Below are 23,811 nucleotides of genomic sequence, written 5' to 3'. Positions count from 1 at the left end.
CCCCCATTATTATTGTCATTGTAGCCCTTATTGTTATTGTTGTACCCATGTTTTCCCCATATTGTTATTATTATGCCCCATAGAAGCCCACTATTGTTATTATTGTGCCCTCACATTATTATTGTTATGTCGGCTTTGATTATATTGTTACCCCTTAGACCCCTATATATAGAAAGGAGGTTTTTTTATTTGAATCATAAAAGAATTATTCATTTGTGTAATGTAAAGGAGGTTTCCCCGCTAATTTTGAAGTCATTGATCTATATTTTCTTCTATTTTTTGAGCTAGTTGCATAACATAATATATGGGATATCCTCCAAGTCACAGGGGATGTCACTTGGGATTTCATGAAAGATTTTTAACAACCCCAGGTTCTCCTTGATTTTTATAGAAGTTGCATTAAATAAAACATCATTTTCACTTGATTACCTTCCTTTAGAATGTATCTTTAGTGTATGATTAATTTTCCCATCGTCATCTCACTCATGCATTCCATCATTTTACTACCTTTCTTATGGAGTGGGTAGTAAATGTGGAATATCTTGAGATGACTTTTGATGATCATTTGGCAATGGTGGGATGTGAAAAGTGTGCGACGTGTCAGAGGGATGGAAATATTTGATTACTCTTGGTTATGGGACCCTCTTTTTTTCTTTTATGAAAAACTCTGTTAGTATCACACACAAGGTATTTATGTGCGACTGGTTTTCTTGAAATGCTTCTTGGTAAGTAGTCATCATTTTCTTCTGGGTTTACTAATTTATGAAATCATACTCTGCATGTATGCTCTATCGAATATTGCTTCTGAGACACAAGTTGAATTCTCCCCCTATATTTTGCATCTTGATCATCTTTGTATTTCTATCGTTCTGAACTTTTTTTTCTCTTAGGATGTTGTGTAGGTCAGTGACTCGCTCCATAACGTTACTTGGTCTAGTTTCCTAATGTATCCCTTTAATTGGTTTTTATCAGTATACTGACTGTTATTTCGGTTATATTTTTATAACTACTTTTTGTTAATTTAATTTGATTTTTAATAGAAGGAAACAAAAAGAATGTAATAAATTAATAATTTTTTATTTATTCTTTTTATTATTAAGAAAATAATATTTTACATATTTGTCGATTATCTATTTTTATTAATTAGTATTACATCTAACCAATAATAATTATTTTGTATTAAATGTATTTTTTAAACGGGAACCATTAACAAGAGACCTGAAGAGGTGACCCTATAACTGTAATGTCCCTTAATAATAATAATAATAATAATAAATAATGTAATATTAAAAATGCAAGAAATAAATAATAAATAATAAATAGTAATAGTAAATAATAATAACCATCCGAACTCGGCTCTGCGGCTCGGAGAACAGGATGGCTAGGGTATCAGAACTCCGCAGCGCCGCCGACACACTGTGGATCAGCGAAGGGGCTGTGATAGCAGGAAGCTCCCGCAGCAAATCATGCGCTGGATTAACCGAATCGCATACACTGTCAAGGATCTGGCTTCGCAGCGGCCCAGACAACAAATCCCCTGCGACTGATCGGTCCCCGGTGGCAGATCGATCTTCACACAGGTCATGGACGAGCTCTTTTTACCTATTTCAGGGTCTGTCTCACTGTGCGCCGTTTGCTTTCTTTGTAACAGGACATGGTATGGGTGATGCAGCCCACCAACGACCAGATCTGCAAACAACAACACATTACTACCTTGAATCTGTGCTTTTTACCGTGCTTAAGGGCAAGAAAGAAGCGATCTGGCCGGAAATGGTTATGCGAATAGGAGCCAAACAGAATGTTACGCCCTTACTTCCCATTGGAATAACGAGGGATGACCCAGATCTGATATCTGAGATCTATACGGCGAATGATCAATAGAAGGGACAACTGCGAGCAACTGGGCATGTATCAAATAGATCTTATGCTATTATTATTGAATGGCCTGGACCCGCAGAAGCACACTCTGGAACCATTACGGCTGCACCTGAAAAATTGCTGACAGGAGGTGGAATGCCCTCTTATGCAGCGGGAAGACATATAAACCCTAGATCCACCATCGATCCGCCAGATCTGGAGATCAATCTAGTAAATCGGGGCTTGGATAAGGTTGATCCGTCAGATCCGAAGCAAATCTTTATCAGATCAATAGAAGGCAAACATTGTTGTGTGCAGATCTGGGAAGGAATGAGTGTTTTGGAGTTAAAAAAGGAGATCCAGATCAAACTGGGAACTCCAGTGACATACCAAAATCTGTTATTTTCAGGACTCTGCATGCAGGACCAGCACACACTCCAGCACTATGGAGTTGTTAAAGATTCAACCATCATCCTCAATCTGAGACTGTGAGGCGGGTGCAAAGGAACCAGTTCAAAAACTACAGGTTCCTTCCGCGATGCAGTCAAAGGAAAGGATCATTACAACACAGTTCAGCACCCACATCAGAGCTTCCAGGCCCCTACATAGTGGAACAGAAGCCAGAATCACGCATGCTTACTGTATCGCTGCCGGAGGTAATAGATCTATACACAGATTTAATCCACAATGCTATTATATGCAGATTTAATGGTTATTGGCCCAAAGCGGATGCTCTGCATCAATGGGTTTTTACATCTTGGTCATCTAAATGTGAAATATATCTATGCCCTAAGGGTTTTTTCATAGTCAGATTTAGCACAGAACTGGAACGAGACAATATCATTAATCAGGGACCTTGGTTTTGGGGTAGTGCTGGTCTCTTTATCACCCCCTGGTTCCTGGACTTTGATTCCAATACCATGGTAGTTTCAACGATGCCAGTTTGGGTAAGGCTGCATAACCTCCCACTGCATTTTTGGCACCGAAAATCTTTAACAGCCATTGGGAACTCCCTAGGAAAACATCTTAAAACAGATGAAGACAGAGCTATCCGAGGAATTTTCACATATGCCAGAATATGTGTTGAAGTGGATCTAAGTCAAGGACTCCCAAATCACATCACATTGAATTTTAATAATTCATTGTGGATGCAACAACTTGACTACGAGAACACGACATTCAGATGTCGTGGCTGCTTGTAGACAGGGCACCTTTAATATGCATGTCCACGGGCTAGTAAGGAGCCAAAAGGGAACAAGAAACAACAGAAAAAACCCAAAGGTTGGTAGCATACCGAACCACTGGAGGAAGAGGCACTGAACACAGAACCCACAGACGTGCGAAGGAGACAGGAAAAAACACAGGAGGAGAGCACCGAGGGGCCCAATTTGGAGCCAAATCACTTTGTACGGCAACAAGAATTACAACTGGAAATAAGCGATGCCAAACGAGAACAGAGCTCAGAAGGATCGAAATCTGATAAAGAACAACCAATGTACATAGAGGAAAACCAACTTGCTATAATTGTTCCCACTCCCAACACTGGAGTCGGCCGCAAAGTAGAGAAGAAAAAAGGCAGGAAAATGTAGGCCTGCTGGCACAACATTCCTTTTCTGTTATTTCTGTTGCCTTCCTGTCATTACAGGAATAGCCATCTGCTATTTTGTGTTGTTATTTCTATTTGCTGCCTGTCATTACACAGGAACAGCCATCTGCATATGCTTCAAGCATCTACAAAATGTAATTTTATCAATATGAATAAAATTACGACTTTTTTCTACTGGAAAAAAATAAATAATAATAAAATAATAAATAACAATACTAAGCTCTAAAGGAATATAAATAGAAATAAAACAAGAAAACGGTAAAAAAATCAGTAAAGCTATCAAAAAGTAAAAACAAAAGAAATAAAACAAGAAAAGCAATAAATTTGCATGTAGACACATGGAGTGTGTGCATGTGGTTGCCCTTCCAATGTTGCTATATTTAATAGATGATGAGGAAGATGATAAGCATTCTAACATTCCATCATTCCATGATTTCATCATCCATTCTCTTGGGAGAGTAGTGTTATCTGACAAAGGATACCCTGGCGGCAGTACGTTGATTAAGGGCTTGGGGGTGGCTAGTTGTAGCAAGACCTTGTGCAATTGACCTACGGTTGGGTGGAGAGTCATCCCCAAAACCTTGTTGTAGTTACAAGACTTCAATTAGCATTCAATCGGAAAAACAGGTAAGTATCCCTACTTATAGTTTTGAAATTTGATGTTAATTACTTGACAATTGCATGTTGATTATAAATTGCTAGATTAATCTAATTAATTACATGTTTTTATTTCGGGGATGTTACATATGGTATCAGAGAAAGTTTCAACTCTGTTTGACCTTTGGATTTTTAGTTTTATATTTTTGATATTTTATATTTTGCATTGTCTCTGTCTCTGTGATTTTAGAGAGGGAAGCAATTTGGGTTTTTGCATTGTCTAGTTTTAGCATCAGCTTCTGCTTCTCATGTTGCAACTCTTTGTTGGCCCTTCTTAATTCCACCACTTCGATTTCCAGATCTTTCAAAGTCTGCAGTTTCTTCTCAATCTCGAATTTCTTTTCAGAATACTTTTTCTCAGTGTTTTGAAGAACTGCAACTTGTTGGTTGAGTATAAGAAGTTGCTCTTTTGTCTGCATAGATTCCATTTGTATCTATCTTTGTAGTTATTTAATCATTGCTCTGGCAGATTCAAGCTCTTTCTTTACTAGGGAAGATTTCTCTACTTCCTCTTCAAGTTTCTTCTTTTTAGTTTCCAAAGAATTTAGTTTTAAATTGACCATTCAATCTCAACCATGTTTAGTTGGAGCCATTTTTATAATTCCACTATGTTTATTTTGGGCTATTTTTTGTGACGTTTCTGCAAATTTTCTGTATCCAACCTTCATGTATATGCCGTTTTTCAAGAGTAAATAGCCATGGCGGTTCGATTCACGGGGCCGCCCTTTTTATCGCCCTCGCATTCCCATTTCATTTGATTCTTTAAAAAAATTCCCCTCGAAAGCCGATCCTCGTAGAGTTTCAATGTAGCCATGCAGCAAATCGCCTGAGATGATAGTCGAAGGGAACCAAGGTTCATCTTTTGGTATTTCAAGTAAAAAGTGTGTGTAATCTATGTATAGGGTTTAGGTTTATTTATTTATAAATGTTCTTTATTCATCTTGGGTTTGAAGGGTCCAATTGGCTAATCACGTCAACAAGGGTTGTGTTTTGTATTACAGATCGTTTCTGTTTTGGGGAAATAAAATGCTTCTTTATTAACAAATAGCAATATGACGATAAGCATTTTATGAAAAAGAATGGTTGCAAGCATAACCACCACAGGCCCTATGGCCGAGGGCATTAACCTTGTCAAAAAAAAATAAAATTAATTTGGAACTGGTTAATATAAAAAAACAAGAGTTTAATGTCAGGAGTCAATGATAAGAGCGACCCACTTACTTACGGTTGCTTTGCTGGGCCTGTGAACAGTGTTATACACCTGAGTTTGTACATTTGAATCTAACTGTGGAATTATGTTAAGATCACGAAATACGTAGAAGTGATGGTGTGCAGAGACACCACTGTGGGATTTCACTGATCAACTCACAAATTTACAGTGTAGTTTAATTATTAGACATTTTGGAGTTTTAATTGGAATGAGGAAAAAAAACATATAGCAATTTTTATTTTTATTTTTTGTTGTTGTTTAAATTGGGTTTGAGACCTCTCCTTATTGACAACAGTCATATTCCATCCGTGCCAATGAACTCTCAAGTCACTAAGACGAGTATCACCCAGGATTGCCTTCCCATCCTTAAGCTTTGAGTTCCCAGCTTGCACAGGCTTCCTTTGAGCTTGAAAAAGAGGAAGAAGAAGCTTATAAGTTTCAATAGCATGCATAGATTGTCCCTGAGCAATCTGAAATTTTTCTTTTAGACGCAATAACTCTCCTTGTTTCCATTTTATTGTCTCGTCTAAGGCAGCATCAATGATAATTTCAGCATCAGAAAAATATTGTTGTGTTGAAAAAACAAGGGCCAAGAGCTTCCAGCCTTTTAATGAAGCCCCTGCCTTCATAGCCAAATACTTCTTTGCGCAGTTTGGTGCTATGTTTAGATTACGTTGCTCAACATTTTCTAACACAAGACTAAACATCACCTCAGGATCTTTAATTTCTGACACTGCAGCTTCTTCCAAAGCAATAAGAGCCTCATGTTGCATCTTGGTTCTTTCAAAGTCAAAATCAATAGATCTAGATTTCCTCCCTAGGGCAACCCCAAGCAAATGACTGGCAACACCTTTCATGTGATCAAATTTACATTCACAGGTTTCCAATACTTTATGTGAATAATGCACACCTTCATGAGCATATTTTTAACTTTGTCCACATAATTTTGCAACCAATAGAGTTGTTGGGCTATTATTAGGCTTCTCGGAAAGGTCTAATGTTATGAAACCAGCTCACAAAAAGATAGAAAAGATATATCAACGCCTTCGAATTCAGCCTCTTCAAGGGGGCAACCTCCTTTACATTACATAAATGAACATTCTTCGATGATTCAAATGACAAAACATCCTTTCTATATATAGGAGTCTAATGAGTACAATATAACCCAGCCGACCTAACAATAATAATATAAAGCCACAAAAATAACAATAGAGGGATTCTATGGGGCACAGTAATTAAATATGCGGGCAATAGGGGCACAACAATATTAATAAGGGATACAACTACAATAGTAATGGGGTAATCACTAGTATTATAGGGACCCAACATGCCCCTCTCCTTCAAAAAAGTGTTTTCCTCAAGGTTTGAGTAGTTTTGGATGCTTTTGTTTAAAATTCTCATCCTCCCATGTGGAATATTTAGTGGATAAATTCTTCCACTAGATAAGATATTCTGAAATTGATTAATTTCATAGCTATCGAGTTCTTGTTTATGTGACTGCTTCTGGTTCCAATATAATTTTTCCTTCCTCGTTAAGTTCTGGAAATATTGTTTGAACTGGGAGCTTGTCGCCTATAACGTTATTTAAACATGAAACATGGAAAACTGGGTGCAATCGAGAAGCTGTAGGAAGCTCCAATTTGTATGCCATAGTACCAATCTTTTGCAACACCTTGTACGGACCATAATACTTTGGTTATAATTTATTATCCTTCTTAGCTTGCTTGAGGAACATTTGCGTATATAGTTGTAGCCGTAGGAATACCCAATCACCTACATCAAATCTTCTTTCGCTGCGATGTTGATCTGCCTGTTGTTTCATTCTATTTTGTGCCAATACGAGGTTATCCTTTAAGAGTTGGAGGACTTGTTGTTGATGTTCGATGTGATGTTCCACTACTTGAACCTTAGAATTTTCTCTTAAATATGATGTGATGGATGGTGGCTGATATCCATAAAGTGCCATAAATGGGGTCATTTTTGTTGCTGTATGGAAGGATGTGTTATACCACCATTCAACCAAAGGCAACCATTTGACCCATTGTGTTTGTTTATCAGATACAAAGCAACGAATATATCCTTCCAAACATTTGTTTACTATCTCAGTTTCCCCATCAGATTGAGGATGATAAGATGAGCTATGAGCTAACTGAGTACCAAGGCAAGAAAATAATTATGTCCAAAAATTTCCAGTGAAAATGGGATCTCTGCTACTTACAATAATCTTTGGGTTTCCATGTAGCTTTTTAATCGTTTCCATAAATGCAGTAGAAACTGTATTGGCTTTAAATGGATGTGATAATGCACAAAAGTATGCATACTTGGTAAGTCTATCAACTACCACCATGATGACACTCTTTCCCTCAGACTTGGGTAAACCTGTGATAAAATCCATTAAAACCTCCTCCCAATGTTGGCTTGGAATGGATGAAGGTTGTAATAGACCCGATGTCTTAATTGTTTCAACTTTATTTTGTTGGCAAAACAAACATTCCGCCACAAACTTTCGAATATCTAGTTTAAAGCCATCCCAAAAAAATTCCTTCTTAACCTTGTGGTAAGTTTTTAAAAATCTTGAGTGCCCTCCTAAGGGAGAAGTGTGCAATTCCATAAGAATCTTTTGTTTTAGTTGGGAATTCTTACAAAGGTATAAGCGATCTTTGTACCATAACGAATCATTTTTCCAGCTAAATGTATCAGACGTACTTGAATCTTGTTGTAACTTTTGAATAAGTTCCCACACTTCTTCGTCATTCTTCCATTCATCCCTTGCTTCATTTATCCAATCTGGTTGGATAATAGAAATGGTGCAAAACAATGCTTCAACATCCTCATCCTTTCTTGAGAGTGCATCTGCCACCAAATTTTGCTTCCCTTTTTTGTAGATGATTTCAAAGTAATAACCCAACATCTTTGTGACCCGCTTTTGTTGTTCTTCAGAGGATAGTATTTGTTCTAAAAAGTATTTAAGGCTAACATGATCCGTTTTTACCTTGAAGTGTCTTCCCATTGGGTAGGGTTTCCATTTCTTAAGTGCATGGAATATTTCCAACATTTCCTTCTCTTAAATAGCTTTGTGTAAAAACTTTCCCTTGATTGGATGAGTTTCAAAAGCAATGGGTCTTTCATCTTGCATTCAAACAACACCAATTCCATTTCCTAAAGCATCACATTCCACAATAAAGGTTTTTGTGAAGTCCAGTGTAGCTAAGACCGGTGCTTAGCACATTGCTTCTTTAAGATGTTCGAAGGCCTTTGTCGCTTCTGGAGTCCATGAAAATGCATCTTTATTCAATAATGTTGTTAGAGGTGCTGCTATTCTCCCATAATTCGTAACAAACTTGCGATAATACCCTATCAACCCAAGAAATCCTCACAGATGCTTTATGGATGTGGGGGTTTTCCATTCCTTAATGGCTTTAATTTTGCTAGGGTCTACCTTAAATCCTTCATGAGATACAATATGACCCAGATATTCCACCTCTTGTACTCCAAAGAAACATTTGGATCTTTTTGCATATAATTGTTTCTCCTCCAATAGTTGTAGCACCCTGTCAACATGTTCAACATGATCCTTCCAAGACTTACTGTAGATTACTATATCATCAAAAAATACTAACACAAATTTTCTAAGGAACGGTTTGAAAATGGAATTCATCAAACCTTGAAATGTTGAAGGTGCATTGGTAAGGCCAAAAGGCATGACCAAAACTTCATAATGACCCTCATGAGTTCTAAACGTTGTTTTCAGAATGTCTTCAATCTTCATTCTGATTTGATGATATCCTGAGTGAAGATCCAACTTCGTGCAGTAAGTTGATCCATGCAATTCATCCAGTAATTCATCAATGACAGGAATGGGAAACTTATCTTTAATAGTGAGCTTGTTGAGCTCCCTATAATTCGGACACATGCGCCATGATCCATCCTTCTTGTGCACCAATACTACTAGAGCAGAGAAAGAACTTTGACTAGGTTGAATTATACCAGCCTCTAGCATTTTTGCAACCATATGTTCAATTTCACTCTTTTGGGCATAAGGATATCTGTACAACCTGATGTTTGGAGGAACACTTCCTGGAATCATATGAATAGCATGATCATGATCACGAATAGGTGGGAGACCTTTGGGAATATCAAATACCTTGGATTGATTGTCCAAGACTTTTTGGAGATATGGAGAAATAGATGGTTCCAATGTGGAAACATCTAGCGAACAAAATTGTGCAATTACACCTCTTTGTTCCTTTTTAGAAGCTTTGTCATACTGTTAGAGTTGATTATCTTTCCCGGTTTCCCTGCAATACCCCTTAATTCCACTTCCTTTCCTTCCATAGAAAATTTCATGAAAATTTCTTGAAAATTAAAAGCTATTGTACCCAAGGATTTAGCCATTGGACTCCTAGTACAACATCAACACCTCCCATTGGAATGGAAAGCATTGGGCTAGTCAATACATATTCTCCCAAGGATAGCTTGATATTATGGCACTTTCCAGAGTAATTTATTGTTCCTCCATTTTCAACCATCACTTGACACTTTGCTGATGGATATAAGAAGCAATTCAATTCTTTTGCTACCTTACAATGAATAAAATTGCGGGTACTTCCTGAATCAATCAACACTATCACTTTTTTCTTCTTGATTTGTCCTTCTATCTTGATGGTTTGAGGAGTGGTAATTCTTGCCAATGCATTACAAGATATGGCTGGATTCATTTCTTCTTTATCTAGGCTTTGTTCCTGGAGTATATCATCTTCTTTTGACCTTTCTTGCTCCTTTTCTTCTTCCTCTTCACAATCTATGTAGAATAATTTCTTCTCAGCACACTTATGACCTTTAGTGTATTCGCTATCACAACTGTAACAAAGCCCTTTTGCTCTTTTTCCTTCCAATCATTGTGGTGTCAACCTTATAGGTTGTGGAAGACTAGGGGCAACAACACTTCCATCTTTATAGTTGTGAGTGGTATGCTTCCTGGTTGCCATAATTTTGCTTTCCATTTTTCTTGCTAACTTGAATGCCTTCTCTAATGAATTAGGTTCCCAAAGGTGAACATCATGTTGGATATTATCCTTTAAATTCCCTATGAACACATCAATCCTATGCTCCTTTGGAATATTTTTTACCCTTATGTTCAATTTTTGGAACTCCTCATTGTGCTCCATAATTGAACCCTTTTGTTTGAGACTTATCAATTGGCTAAAAAAAGTGTTGCTTTTTGTATCCTCATAATGTGCTGTCAATTCTTCCGTAAAAATTACCCAAGTGATAGTTTGTTTATGAGAGCAAAGCCATTGATACCATACAAACTGATTTGGTTCCAAATATAAAGTTGCAATACGTACCTTTTGTTTGTTTTGCACATTGTTGAGATCGAAAATTGCTCCATCTGTAATATCCACGTTGCGGGATCCTTGCCATCAAACTTCCTCATATCGATTTTTGGAATATGGTGGGTCTTCGATCCCACATTAGAGTCTATGAAATCATGATTAAAATTTCTTTTGTTCGCATCATGAGTTTCCTTTACTACCTTTTCACCATTAGTAAGTATTTCTTGTAGAAAATTTGTCAAATCTGTCTTCAAATCTACCATGTCTGTCTTCAAATCTGTCTTCAAATCTGCCATGTCTCTCTTTAAATATATCTTCAACCTTTTTATTGAGTCAGTTCTCCCCCAATTGGTTATCTCTTCTAATCATATGGAGGGTTCGTTCGTGCCTCCTGCATGGCGAACTTATACAAAGTCATCATATGCTGCCACATAGTCACATTGAGTCATGCTTTTGTTCAAGGGAAGTTAGCCTGAGTCGGCCTCTCTGCGGTGTCTCTTGACTCATTTTTCAGTCGGCCATCCCTGGTTGTCGGTATCATGTCTATCATCACATCAGCTATATTAGTCCTTTACTCGTGACGGTTTGAGAAGGTCCCCATTGAATTCTTGCTAGCGGGTCTTGTCCTTATCGACGACGACAACTTGCTCTGAGGACAGGCCTAGAGCCGCACCCTGGCCCTATTTTCATTATTGATAGGTCACCTTGTGCTCATCATCGATCAGTATGATGGGTCTTTGACTGAGTGGTTTCCCTTGTGTTCGACATCAGCATACATTATCACACATTGGGATTCGTGCAGTACCTTGGTTTCCATTTGACCCTATTGGTGGATACCTCGCCTCTGTGTCAGCTTTCATTATTGGTTGGTTCAGAGGGTTTCTGCCGTGCGCTAGCCACATCTTGTGTACGCCGGAAACGTACTTCGGTTGGGTTACTACATCTTTTTCATCTGATTCCTTCCACATTATTGGCCTACGGGTTACACTCACGCTAGATTGATGGAGGATGCCTTAATGCCTTCCTTCTAACGGATCTTTCCCTATCGACTCTGACTCATTGCTCTGGGGCAAAGATCTAGAGTCCATTTGGCAGTACCTTGGGGGTTGCAGTCATTAGTGGCAGATCCTTCGCTATCGACAGTGGGAAACCATCATTGTCTCCTGATCGATAGATTCTTACAGGTGTTCGACTTCAGCTCATCTATTCACACTTGTTAGATTGTACTGGGTACCTTGACGCTCATTATCATTATCGGTGAGTAGTCTCGCGTTTGTTAACGGTATACATCAATGACCGGTAATCAAACGATTTCTCACATGGTCGACTTCAGATCATTTATTCCCATGGTGTAGAAATGCACCACGGCGGTCGGTGAAGACCTCAGGTTGTATCAGCATTCATTGGTTCACTTGACAGTTGCTCCTGTTGCTGCTAGTTGATACCACTCCACTTTATATGTTGCAGTCAGTCATGGCGACATTCTATATGCTGGCACCTGAGTTTGCAGTGTAGTACCATCCTATTCCATCATGTTCAGTTGGTACCTTTTGGGATCAGTCTTTGATATCAGTGATCCGTTGCATCTTTCAGCATCATTGACAGTCTTATATGTGATATTCAGACATGTACTTGCTCCTTATGATCAGATGATCCATTATGTATCTTCCAGTCATTTATACTTGTATACTTAGTGGATCCGCTTGTACTTGATATGCGGACATGCTTTACTTTTTCTGAGCATGGGTATGCCCGCCTCAGACAGTGTTTCTTTCTGATCTCCTTTTGGTGGCTTGGCAGGCTGAATTCTGGTGAAGTCCTCCTCGGTTTCTCGACAAGACTTCCTTTCCATGTACTTACATAATATATTTCGGCCATCATGTTCCCCTTCTGACCTCATATATTAGGGGGCATCTGTTATAGCTCCAAATCTCACTTTTATGGTTTGTGATGCTGCACTTATGGCCTAGGGCAACCCCTCCTTCCAGACCTGGTCCTAAAATTTAAAAAACAGTGTTTTATCCCCTATACGCGACATTGCCCTGAGTTAAACGCGTGTACATGCAGGTCTGTGTATACCCAACCTGCGTGTATGTATTAAAACACTTAAAAAAATAAATAATTCCTTATTTTCGGGTGGAGATCGCGGGGTTTACCTGCTAATCACCTGTTAGTGCTCGTGGCCCAACTGTTCCCAACCAACTCCTAACTAAAAAAACTACTTTGGAGATGGTATAAAAAGACATCAAAGGGAAGGCGTAGGAGAGAGAGAAAAGAGAGAAAGATTATTATGCTGAGATTTTCCCCTTAGACCAGGTCTGAAGTCCTTGGTGCCTTCTGCACTTCCCCCATTTTGCATAGGAAACCCTTGTTTCCATGTGTATTGGTGATCATTCATTCTTTATATCACCATTAAGTAAGACTTGGAAGGAGCTCTTGTTGGAGGCTTGAGGCTGGAACGAATCCGGGAGGAAGCTTTGCTTGGAGCCTGCTAAAGGTGTTTCAGGTGAAATCTTTCCATTATATGTACTTTACTTGCCTTTATATAAAGAAACACGTCTTGGTTCCCGAAACAATCTTTCTTTGTGCTTATGAGATTCTTGTTTTGAATTCTTATGCAAGTAGTTACTTAAAGATTTTTATAACTAACTTTATAGCATGAAGATGGTTTATGTATAAGTATTTGTCCATGTACTGTTGTGTTCTTTGATTGGTTTGTTTTACAGGTCAAAGGAGAAGAAGGGAACTCCAAGAAGGGTTTGGACCCTAAAGGCCTTCTCGAACGTAGGACCTTAGGTACGTACCCTCAACATTAGAATTTGCTTACAATAAAGATAATGGATGTGTGTGTGTTTCTTTGAATAAGCAATTTTCAGTCTGGTAGAGTCTAAACCCAAAGGACCCTAGGGGTACTTTCCCCTCAACCAGAATTGGCGACTCCGCTGGGGAACAACACTCTTGTTGTTCCTAGTTTGGGTAGTCTTCAAGCCAATCAAGGCTCAGCCCCTATGTTTGCTGGCTCTGACTGTCTGGTCTGTTCTTGAACTCTAAGCTTTTCCAGTTTTTTCAGTCTGTATTTTTTATTTTTCTTGAAAATCCTCAGATACGCTGTTTTGCTGGATTACAGAAGCGTATATACGCAAGTTTAACTAAGTGAACCTGCGTATACGCAGGTTTCCTCAGTTACAGTCGCGTGTACACGCACTCTGCATATCACAGCAGGCGTGTATATTATATAATTTTCAAGATTTATAAATTTTCTTTTTGTTGAATGTTTGTCTGGTGGTTGGGTCAGTTTGAAGCAGTCATTTTCCAGTAACAGTCCTCTGTTTAACAGGGGGCATCTTGTTCTGAACTCTCTCTAATTATAAGGAGTATTAGTCTTTTTTTCGTTGATTGCAAGCGTCATTGTTTTTTGACACACAAGATTTCTGGTTAAGAATCTTGACTGCTCTGTTTTGGCAGAGTAGGAAGATTGGATTCAATCTTTGTGTTCATTTTGATTTGGTGACCCTTTTGTTTGCTTAACGAAACCATTTTTGTGACCATTTGCTCCTTCATTTCGAGAAAGTTGTTTGTTATCACTTTCTTGAGACTTTTCTTTTGATCTTTTGGACTTTCATTGCTACTTTTGATTGTCAAGAGCGATTTCAAACACATTTATTTTTGTTGGGTTTTCATCATTTGAAAGGTGTCAATTCGCAAAAGTGTTTGGTTGCCTATTCTTCAATCATTAGTGTCAGTATTTTTGAGAGCATTCTTTGAAAAACACTTCTTTGCTTATTGTTTGAAAGAAAATCTTTTGAAAGTTTTAAGTTTCGCTTTCTTAAACTTGCTTTTCATTTTATTTCCTTTTTTGCGAAGTGAAAGTGCTTTATGTTTATCTTAGAACTTGTTTTTATTGTTTGGAAGAAATGATTGGTAGCACATCATATTCTATCTAAGCATTTTAGTGGCAAGACAAATTTGATAAGTGAGCAACTTTCCTTCTTTGTTTGCAGAGTAGTCTTAAAATCTTACATTCACATATAGTTGTTGCATTAGGATAGATTTGCATCCCTTTTTATGCATACATAGCTTTGTTAGCTTTTGTGAGTGTGGAGTTTGAAAAGAAAGCAAAAAAATTTGTTTATTTGAAGTTCCTTTGAACCCTGTAGAGATTACTTTTCATCGAAAAACGAAAACAAGTGCATGTGCATGTAGTTAAGTTTTTATTAATTTCTTTTTGCGTCAAAAAACACCACTAGTTTCACTTCCGTGACCTTGTGACTTAAAGAACAGCCTAATAAAATCAAGCGGTAACTAAAATTCACTAGAACTTTTTGTTTTAGTCAGTTGCACCAACAAGTTAGGATTTTAGGGCCTTGGATTAGGCGAGTGGAGAGTTAACTCTCCAAGGCCATAAAACGTCAAACATAGGAGTCTGAATAACGAGAGAAAATCCAATAGCGTTAGGAAGACCAGGAAAGCTCCGGATCTGGGAGTTAAGCACGAGGGTCTGTGAAGACAGGGAAGAAAGATACCCCCTCTCCTACTTGTCTGAACTTACCTCACGACTGTTCCACCTGGCTTCTGCGACGAGTTGGTATCCATAGTTGCTTCTCCTAGGGAACTACACAGGTGGCTGCGGAGGGGAATCCCGTGGCACCTGAGGTTGACATTGTATCACTCTCGATAGTACTACTGGAGGGCACCCTTGTGAAGCTTGGGGGCTTGCACCAGCGCAGGCTGTTGTTAGGAGGTCAGCGTAACTTCCTCTGTTACCTTCGCTGATAGGGCTGGGCCGTCATTATCCCAGACTATCTTCGGAAGGCCCCTGACTCCACTTTCTTGTATTTTGGTGTCCGGTCCTCATCACCCGGAGCAGAAATACTTGGAAGTTGTTTGACTGGCCGTTATCTTTAGGGACTTTATAGTGTGTGCTCTTTGCTCCTTGTATATAGTTGGCTTTAGCTATTTTTGTCTAGTCACCTTTGGACTTTGTGGTCTGAGTGACTGGGTTACCACTCTATCGATCTTGAAAGGCTTTTTGTCGTTCTTTCAGAAGTTGTGGAGTTGCCTCCTCAAGGGCAAAGGTTTTGGTTGCTTACCCATATTCTTTGAAGAGTTATTTCTATATTCCCGCAAGGGAAAGGGTCTTTGGATCAGTTAGATATGGCTAATATTCCTGTGGAAGCCAACCAAGGTACCCTTCCAAAAGGGGATCCTTGTGTTTTTCCTTTCTTTGGAAACGTTGGTACTCCCTTGATGGCCACTTTGAATATTCCTGGGTTGAATGTTGGATTACCCGTTTGGCTGTGGTCCACTCCGAATATTCCAAATTCTCTTGAAGCTTCTCAGTTGAATGCTTTATTTCAAGGGCATCACATGGGTGCTCATTGTTCATCTTCTCTCAAAGAGAAATCTGGGGTTCCTTCTTCGCCTCCTTCTTGTAACAAGAAATCTAAAAAGAGGAGAAAGAGGAAGTCAAAGAAGAAGAATAATTCTAGCACTTCATCTTCAACCTCTGCCAGTCATGTTGGAGATGAGTCTTCAACCCCTGCAAGTCATGTTGGAGATGAGTCTTCAGCCGCTGCAAGTCATGCTGGGGGCACAAGTTTAGTCACTGCAAGTCATACTAGCACTTCATCTTCAACCTCTGCTAGTCATGTTGGACATGAGTCTTCAGCCGCTGCAAGTCATGCTGGGGGCACAAGTTTAGTCACTGCAAGTCATACTAGCACTTCATCTTCAACCTCTGCCAGTCATGTTGGAGATGAGTCTTTAGCCGCTGCAAGTCATGCTGGGGGCATGAGTCTAGTCACTACAAGTCATACTAGCAAAGAGTCACCGACCTCTGCAAGTCATGTTCAGGACTCTCCGCAAACCACTTCTAGTCATGTTGGCGGAATGGAGGTTGATAAGAAACCCGGACGTAGAAGTTTTAAGCTTAAGTTCCCTTGTAAGATATGCAAGGGAGACCATCTTACTCATTTATGCCCTGGTATTCCAGAGGTCCAAAAGATATGGTCCGAGTCTGAAAATACTTCTGCTCCTAGATCTGATATGGTTTCTCATCAATCCCATCAACCATTGGTTGTTAATGTGGTAAAGCCAGTGCAATCGCTGGCCGATTACACTCCTCTTTTGGGGGGTGAAGTGCCTAACAAAAGAGTTTGTTTGATCTCTAGTACAGAGTCTTCTAGTATAGGGGGCATTCCAGTTACTTCGAATGCTCCCCCTCCAAGTGCTAAGAGTGTTTCCTTTGATTGGGATAGCCTTGTTGAGCCTCGTCTTCCTTCCGCTGCACCTTTTCAAATAAAGGTCAGGGTTAATTCCACAAATGTCTATCGATGTATGGTGGATGAAGGATCCTCTGCAAGTATTATATCCTCTTTGACTTCGAAAGCTTTGGGTTCCCCAAAGTTGTTGACAGCTCAGAGTCAGTTGTTAGCCTATGATAGAAGGCCTGGTGAATCTATGGGTGTTCTTCCTCAAGTGCCTATCACTTTAGGTGGGAAGACTGTCTTAATCGATATGATGGTGGTTGATAGCCCTTTAGACTTTAATATGCTACTTGGGCATGATTATGTCTATGCTATGAATGCTGTGGTGTCTTCACTCTTTCAAGTAATGTGCTTTCCTCATAACGGGAATATTGTCACTATTGATCAGCTTGCATTTGATAATCACCACCCTAATTCGACTTTACTGCAGAATGCCCCTTGGTTTGTTCCAAGTGTTCAAGTAGACTCTACCCCGCCACGAGTGAATTATGTGGCATTGAGTCCTCAATGTTCAATTGCTTCTAAGAAGGATCCTTTGACTTATTATTCTCCTTCTTGGGACTTGGTCCCGGCAGTTGACCGAGAGATTCTTCCTATAGGGACATGGGACCCTTTAATTCCCTCTTTTAATCCTTGTAGTTCTCATGATTTCTCAGATCTTGCTTTGCCTTCACAGGAGGAACTCTTTGAAGCCATGAGTTATGACTACCAAAGGAGTCCTTGGTCCGATCCCTGCAAAGGGTTTGTCCAGAAGAACTATTATGCGTAAGCCGCAAGGCTGCGTGGTCCCCTGTACCATATTGTACATATGAGGTACGCATTTTCAAGTTTTGTATTCTATAACACAAAGATTTTATATGAAGTTTATATGTGGGATGTATTAACTTCGTGTCTAGTGTTCCTATTTATGTTCACAGAACTTGGAAGATTTCTCCTTTGGAAGTTTATGGTTGGTCCGTTCTGACAGGTATTGGTTCTTGAAACTGGCATATAGGTTAGGTTTTTCCGCCTGCATTGTGCACTTATCAGTTTCCTTTTCCATTTTGCCTTAGGATCGACCCCACCAAGTTATGGTGCGGAACCTTCTCATTGCTTAGAAGTATCATGACTTATGTGGTAGAGCCTACCTTATCATGGGTGCCCTAGTTAGTACCTTTTTGTCACTTGGCACTCATGCTGATTGTTTGCCCCTAGGCTCGGGAGTCCTCTTTAGTCCCGCCATGACTTATTCGTTGAAGACTCATTCCTCTTAGCTTCTCTGCTTTGTTCTGGCCTTATACCCTAGAGGCTCCTTTGTGTTGAGTTGTACTACTGCATTGCATGTTGACCATTTGCACCTTTTGGCCTAGAGCCGGCTTCACTTGGACTCGTGTTTAAGCCAACTTTTGACCATGACGTCTGCAAAATCAACCTTGCATACCTTTGACTTCTACAGCTTGACATACCCTGATCCATGGAAGGAACATACCTCTGAGTGTCACTGACTAGTTTTCACCTCCCTGCATTGAGCATAGGAATGTTCCTTTCCCAGGAACTAGATCATCTGTTTCACCGACACTCATTCTTTCCACTATACCATAGCATTCTTTTATTCTTTTTCCGGCTTAACAGAAAAAGACAAAAAAATTAAATATTCCAAAAAGGAGCGGGAACAGGGACATTATTTCCATTTATTATTGGCAGCTAGAGTCAGTCGAGTCACCCTTGAACAAAGCACTCAAAACAAAGTCTCCTCTGTATGGGTGGGATTTAGTTTGACTTAGGTATGCCATAACCTTGTTATTGAGTCAGTTCTCCCCCGATTGGTTATCTCTTCCAATCATATGGAGGGTTCGTTCGTGCCTCCTGCATGGCGAACTTATACAGAGTCATCATATGCTGCAACATAGTCACATTGAGTCGTGCTTTTATTCAAGGGAAGTTAGCATGAGTCGGCCTCTCTGCGGTGTCTCTTGACTCATTTTTCAGTCAGCCATCCCTGGTTGTCGGTATCATGTCTATCATCACATCAGCTATATTGGTCCTTTACTCATGCCGGTTTGAAAAGGTCCCCATTGACTTCTTGCTGGAGGGTCTTGTCCTTATCAACGATGACACCTTGCTCTGAGGACAGGCCTAGAGCCACACCCTGGCCCTATAGCTTGTGCTCAGCATCGATCAGTATCATGGGTCTTTGACTGAGTGGTTTCCCTTGTGTTCGACATCAACATACATTATCACACATTGGGATTCGTGCAGTACCTTGGTTTCCATTTGACCCTATTGGTGGATACCTCGCCTCTGTGTCAGCTTTCATTATTGGTTGGTTCAGAGGGTTTCTGCCGTGCGCTAGCCACATCTTGTGTACGCCGGAAATGTACTTCGGTTGGGTTACTACATCTTTTTCGTCTGATTCCTTCCACATTATTGGCCTACGGGTTACACTCGTGCTAGATTGATGGAGGATGCCTTAATGCCTTCCTTCTAGCGGATCTTTCCCTATCGACTCCGACTCATTGCTCTGGGGCAAAGATCTAGAGTCCATTTGGCAGTACCTTGGGGTTTGCAGTCATTAGTGGCAGATCCTTCGCTATCGACAGTGGGAAACCATCATTGTCTCCTGATCGATAGATTCTTACAGGTGTTCGACTTCAGCTCATCTATTCACACTTGTTAGATTGTACTAGGTACCTTGACGCTCATTATCATTATCGGTGAGTAGTCTCGCGTTTGTTAACGGTATACATCAATGACTGGTAATCAAATGATTTCTCACATGTTTGACTTCAGATCATTTATTCCCATGGTGTAGATATGTACCACGGCGGTCGGTGAAGACCTCAGGTTGTATCAACATTCATTGGTTCACTTGACAGTTTCTCCTGTTGCTGCTAGTTGATACCACTCCACTTTATATGTTGCAGTCAGTCATGGCGACATTCTATATGCTGGCACCTGAGTTTGCAGTGTAGTACCATCCTATTCCATCATGTTCAGGTACCTTTTGGGATTAGTCTTTGATATCAGTGATCCGTTGCATCTTTCAGCATCATTGACAGTCTTATATGTGATATTCAGACATGTACTTGCTCCTTATGATCAGATGATCCATTATGTATCTTCCAGTCATTTATACTTGTATACTTAGTGGATCCGCTTGTACTTGATATGCGGACATGCTTTACCTTTTCTGAGCATGGGTATGCCCGCCTCAGATAGTGTTTCTTTCTGACCTCCTTTTGGTGGCTTGGCAGGCTGAATTCTGGTGAAGTCCTCCTCGGTTTCTCGACAAGACTTCCTTTCCATGTACTTACATAATATATTTCGGCCATCATGTTCCCCTTCTGACCTCATATATTAGGGGGCATCTGTTATAGCTCCAAATCTCACTTTGATGGTTTGTGATGCTGCACTTATGGCCTAGGACAACCCCTCCTTCCAGACCTGGTCCTAAAATTTAAAAAACAGTGTTTTATCCCCTATACGCGACATTGCCCTGAGTTAAACGCGTGTACACGCGGGTCTGTGTATACCCAACCCACGTGTATGTATTAAAACACTTAAAAAAATAAATAATTCCTTATTTTCGGGCAGAGATCACGGGTTTTACCTGCTGATCACCTGTTAGTGCCCGTGGCCCAACTGTTCCCAACCAACTCCTAACTAAAAAAACTACTTTGGAGATGGTATAAAAAGACATCAAAGGGAAGGCCTAGGAGAGAGAGAAAAGAGAGCAAGATTATTATGCTGAGATTTTCCCCTTAGACCAGGTCTGAAGTCCTTGGTGCCTTCTGCACTTCCCCCATTTTGCATAGGAAACCCTTGTTTCCATGTGTATTGGTGATCATTCATTCTTTATATCACCATTGAGTAAGACTTGGAAGGAGCTCTTGTTGGAGGCTTGAGGCTGGAACGAATCTGGGAGGAAGCTTTGCTTGGAGCCTGCTGAAGGTGTTTCAGGTGAAATCTTTCCGTTATATGTAATTTACTTGCCTTTATATAAAGAAACACGTCTTGGTTCCCGAAACAATCTTTCTTTGTGCTTATGAGATTCTTGTTTTGAATTCTTATGCAAGTAGTTACTTAAAGATTTTTATAACTAACTTTATAGCATGAAGATGGTTTATGTATAAGTATTTGTCCATGTACTGTTGTGTTCTTTGATTCATTTTTTTTACAGGTCAAAGGAGAAGAAGGGAACTCCAAGAAGGGTTTGGACCCTAAAGGCCTTCTCGAACGTAGGACCTTAGGTACGTACCCTCAACATTAGAATTTGCTTACAGTAAAGATAATGGCTGTGTGTGTGTTTCTTTGAATAAGCAATTTTCAGTCTGGTAGAGTCTCAACCCAAAGGACCCTAGGGGTACTTTCCCCTCAACCACTTTGAATTCCTTCAAAAGAAATTTTCAAACCAAGCTTAAGCAAAAATTTTAAAAAATCTACACATCTTTTTTCACTTTGTAGGAGCTTGATATTGCCTCTGATGTATCTCTGTACTTTCCAATCATCTAGTTCTGAAATTGTGACTTATAGTAGCCCTCTATGTCCTCTTTCCAATTCCACCATTCTGATCTAAATTGGATTCTCCAAGGAAGAGTTATGCGAAATCTCCCATAGTGACTTGCTTATAGACTAGTTCAGTAGAGCGAACTTGTACTACATGCCACGAGTCACTATTTCTACCTTTGTCTCTAAAAAATTTATACAAGAAACTACAGTCCTTCCTCTTTCTGTACCTTCTTATGAATTTTCAATTCGATGCTCAGAGAGAAAGTTCGACGATTTTCCCCAGGTCACCTGTTTGGAATGTAATTCAGGAGTCTACAAAAATACCAACTTCCTCAGATCATATCTCCACAAATATAGTGCAAAAAGCTCTGAAATTCGGACTCGAGGTTCAGCGCGATGTCTTCTGAAATGGGTTTTATTTAGATTCAGAAATGTCGTAAAAAAAATGTTATAGCTAAAATTCCACGATGACCTATTTGGAGCAGCGAAACCCTAGAATCCAAAGTTCTGAAACCAAATGTTATGAAACTAGCTCACAAAAAGATAGAAAAGATAGATCAAAGCCTTAGAATTCAGCCTCTTCGAGGGGTAAACCTCCGTTACATTACATAAATGAACAATTCTTTGATGATTCAAATGACGAAACCTCCTTTCTATATATAGGAGTCTAAGGAGTACAATATAACCCAGCCGACCTAACAATAATAATATAAAGCCACAAAAATAACAATAGACAGATTCTATGGGGCACAGTAATAACAATATGGGGACAATAGGGGCACAACAATATTAATAAGGGATACAACTACAATAGTAATGGGGTAATCACTAGTATTATAGGGACCCAACATCTAAAGTTTTCCTCACAAGATTCAAAGCAATATCATCTTGATCTGCAACACTATAACAAAGAGCAAGGGTATACCATCGATCCAATCTGTTGTAGATACCAGGTATCATTTCTTCAATTTTTTTTTCCAGCTAAGGTTTCAAAATTTCCTAATATTGACAAGGAAAAGGTAAGGTGATCCATGATTGTAGGATCCCAAGGAATCTTTTTGAGTGAATTTTTTTTTAAGGAGGATAAACAACAAGAGTATTGCTTTTTCAATATTATTTCTAGGATAAAATGCACCCTCCGCTTGAGATCCTAAACTTGGTGGACCTGCTTCAATACCACCATAAAGCAAGAATATAGCAAACTCTTTATGTATTCGCGCTGATCGTTCAAAATCTAATCTCCAAGGATTAATCAAAGCACTTCTATAAGAAGTTATTGCTTCATGGAACAAGCCTGCTTGTTTCCAAAGTTCTAGAAGTAATTCCACTGCCTTGCTCACAGTCTCTTGCAATTTGCAATCATCTTCTCCAAAGGAATCAGGCATGCCATGAGGTAGTGCAGATTCGACTATCTCTAACACAAATTTGCACTGTTAAGAAACTTCTTTAGCCAGTCCAAGCTCTTGCAGCGACTTTTCTTTTAGAAGAATGACCTTAAGTAGTAAACTGATAGCCTGCATCGACATTAATTATTCTCATGCAGCTTTGAAGCATGTAATGGTTTCCATCCTTTTGGATATGCCACTTTTAATTGTTGCATGTTATGGATATGAAATCTATCAAATTGTGGGTGTCAGCCTGCATTTTCCCATTGTAGATGTTTTTTTAGTAACTTTAGCTACATAATAGCAGTTTTTGTTTTGAGAAATGTTTTAGGTCAAGGCTTTGCTCCATTGAAATCCCTAGCTTCTTCTGTATTGTGATTTAATGCACAATTGTAGCACTTGTGGGTGGCTGTTCTCAATTCAATTCAGCCCGTTAGTAAATATTGTTAAGGTATTGCTGTATTAATGGATAATATTTGTATAATCTCATATTATCTATCAAGTATTATAGGATTCCAATCAGATTAAGCGTAGGGATCAGAATTATTTTTCCTTTGTTCTTTGTAAAATAATTGAAATTACATCAATTATAAATATTTTGGATTTTTGCATTGGAAACTATAAGTGTGTAAACGAGGTAATAGAAAACTCTTAGATACCAATATTTGTTTTACCATTAAGTCTTACAAAAATTCCATGTTATTTTGGTAATATGCGCTATATTGTAGGTAGTAATTTAGTTATTTAGTTAACTAAGTAAATCATGTCTTATTACTTAAACTTTATGATACATCTAAATCGTACACTATGATTTCAGTTTAGTTTAATTGGTTTAATATATTTAGAGGAGAAGCATTGCTTTACTCTTGGAAAGTATCCTATTGCTATTTAGAGAGAAAACCAACTGTTTTGGACAACGAAATTGCTAATCCTATCAATAGGAAAGGGTGTCATGAGAATAAGAAAAGATAGTGCTGCCTTTTGTGTCTTATTTAAATTTCAGTGT

General features: G+C 39.2%; 1 pseudogene; it reads right to left on the bottom strand.

Annotated features, from left to right (window-relative positions):
- Window positions 1-4,227: 4,227 nt before the first annotated feature.
- On the bottom strand, window positions 4,228-22,946 carry LOC149168682 (protein NPG1-like; annotated as a pseudogene).
- Window positions 22,947-23,811: the final 865 nt, after the last annotated feature.

The sequence above is a fragment of the Pinus tabuliformis genome, chromosome 4_2, assembly GCF_031772625.1.
Source record: "Pinus tabuliformis cultivar Carrire ecotype Pingquan chromosome 4_2, CPIR1, whole genome shotgun sequence".
In the NCBI taxonomy this organism is placed as follows: Eukaryota; Viridiplantae; Streptophyta; class Pinopsida; order Pinales; family Pinaceae; genus Pinus; species Pinus tabuliformis.
This window is presented reverse-complemented; position numbering and strand designations above follow the sequence as displayed.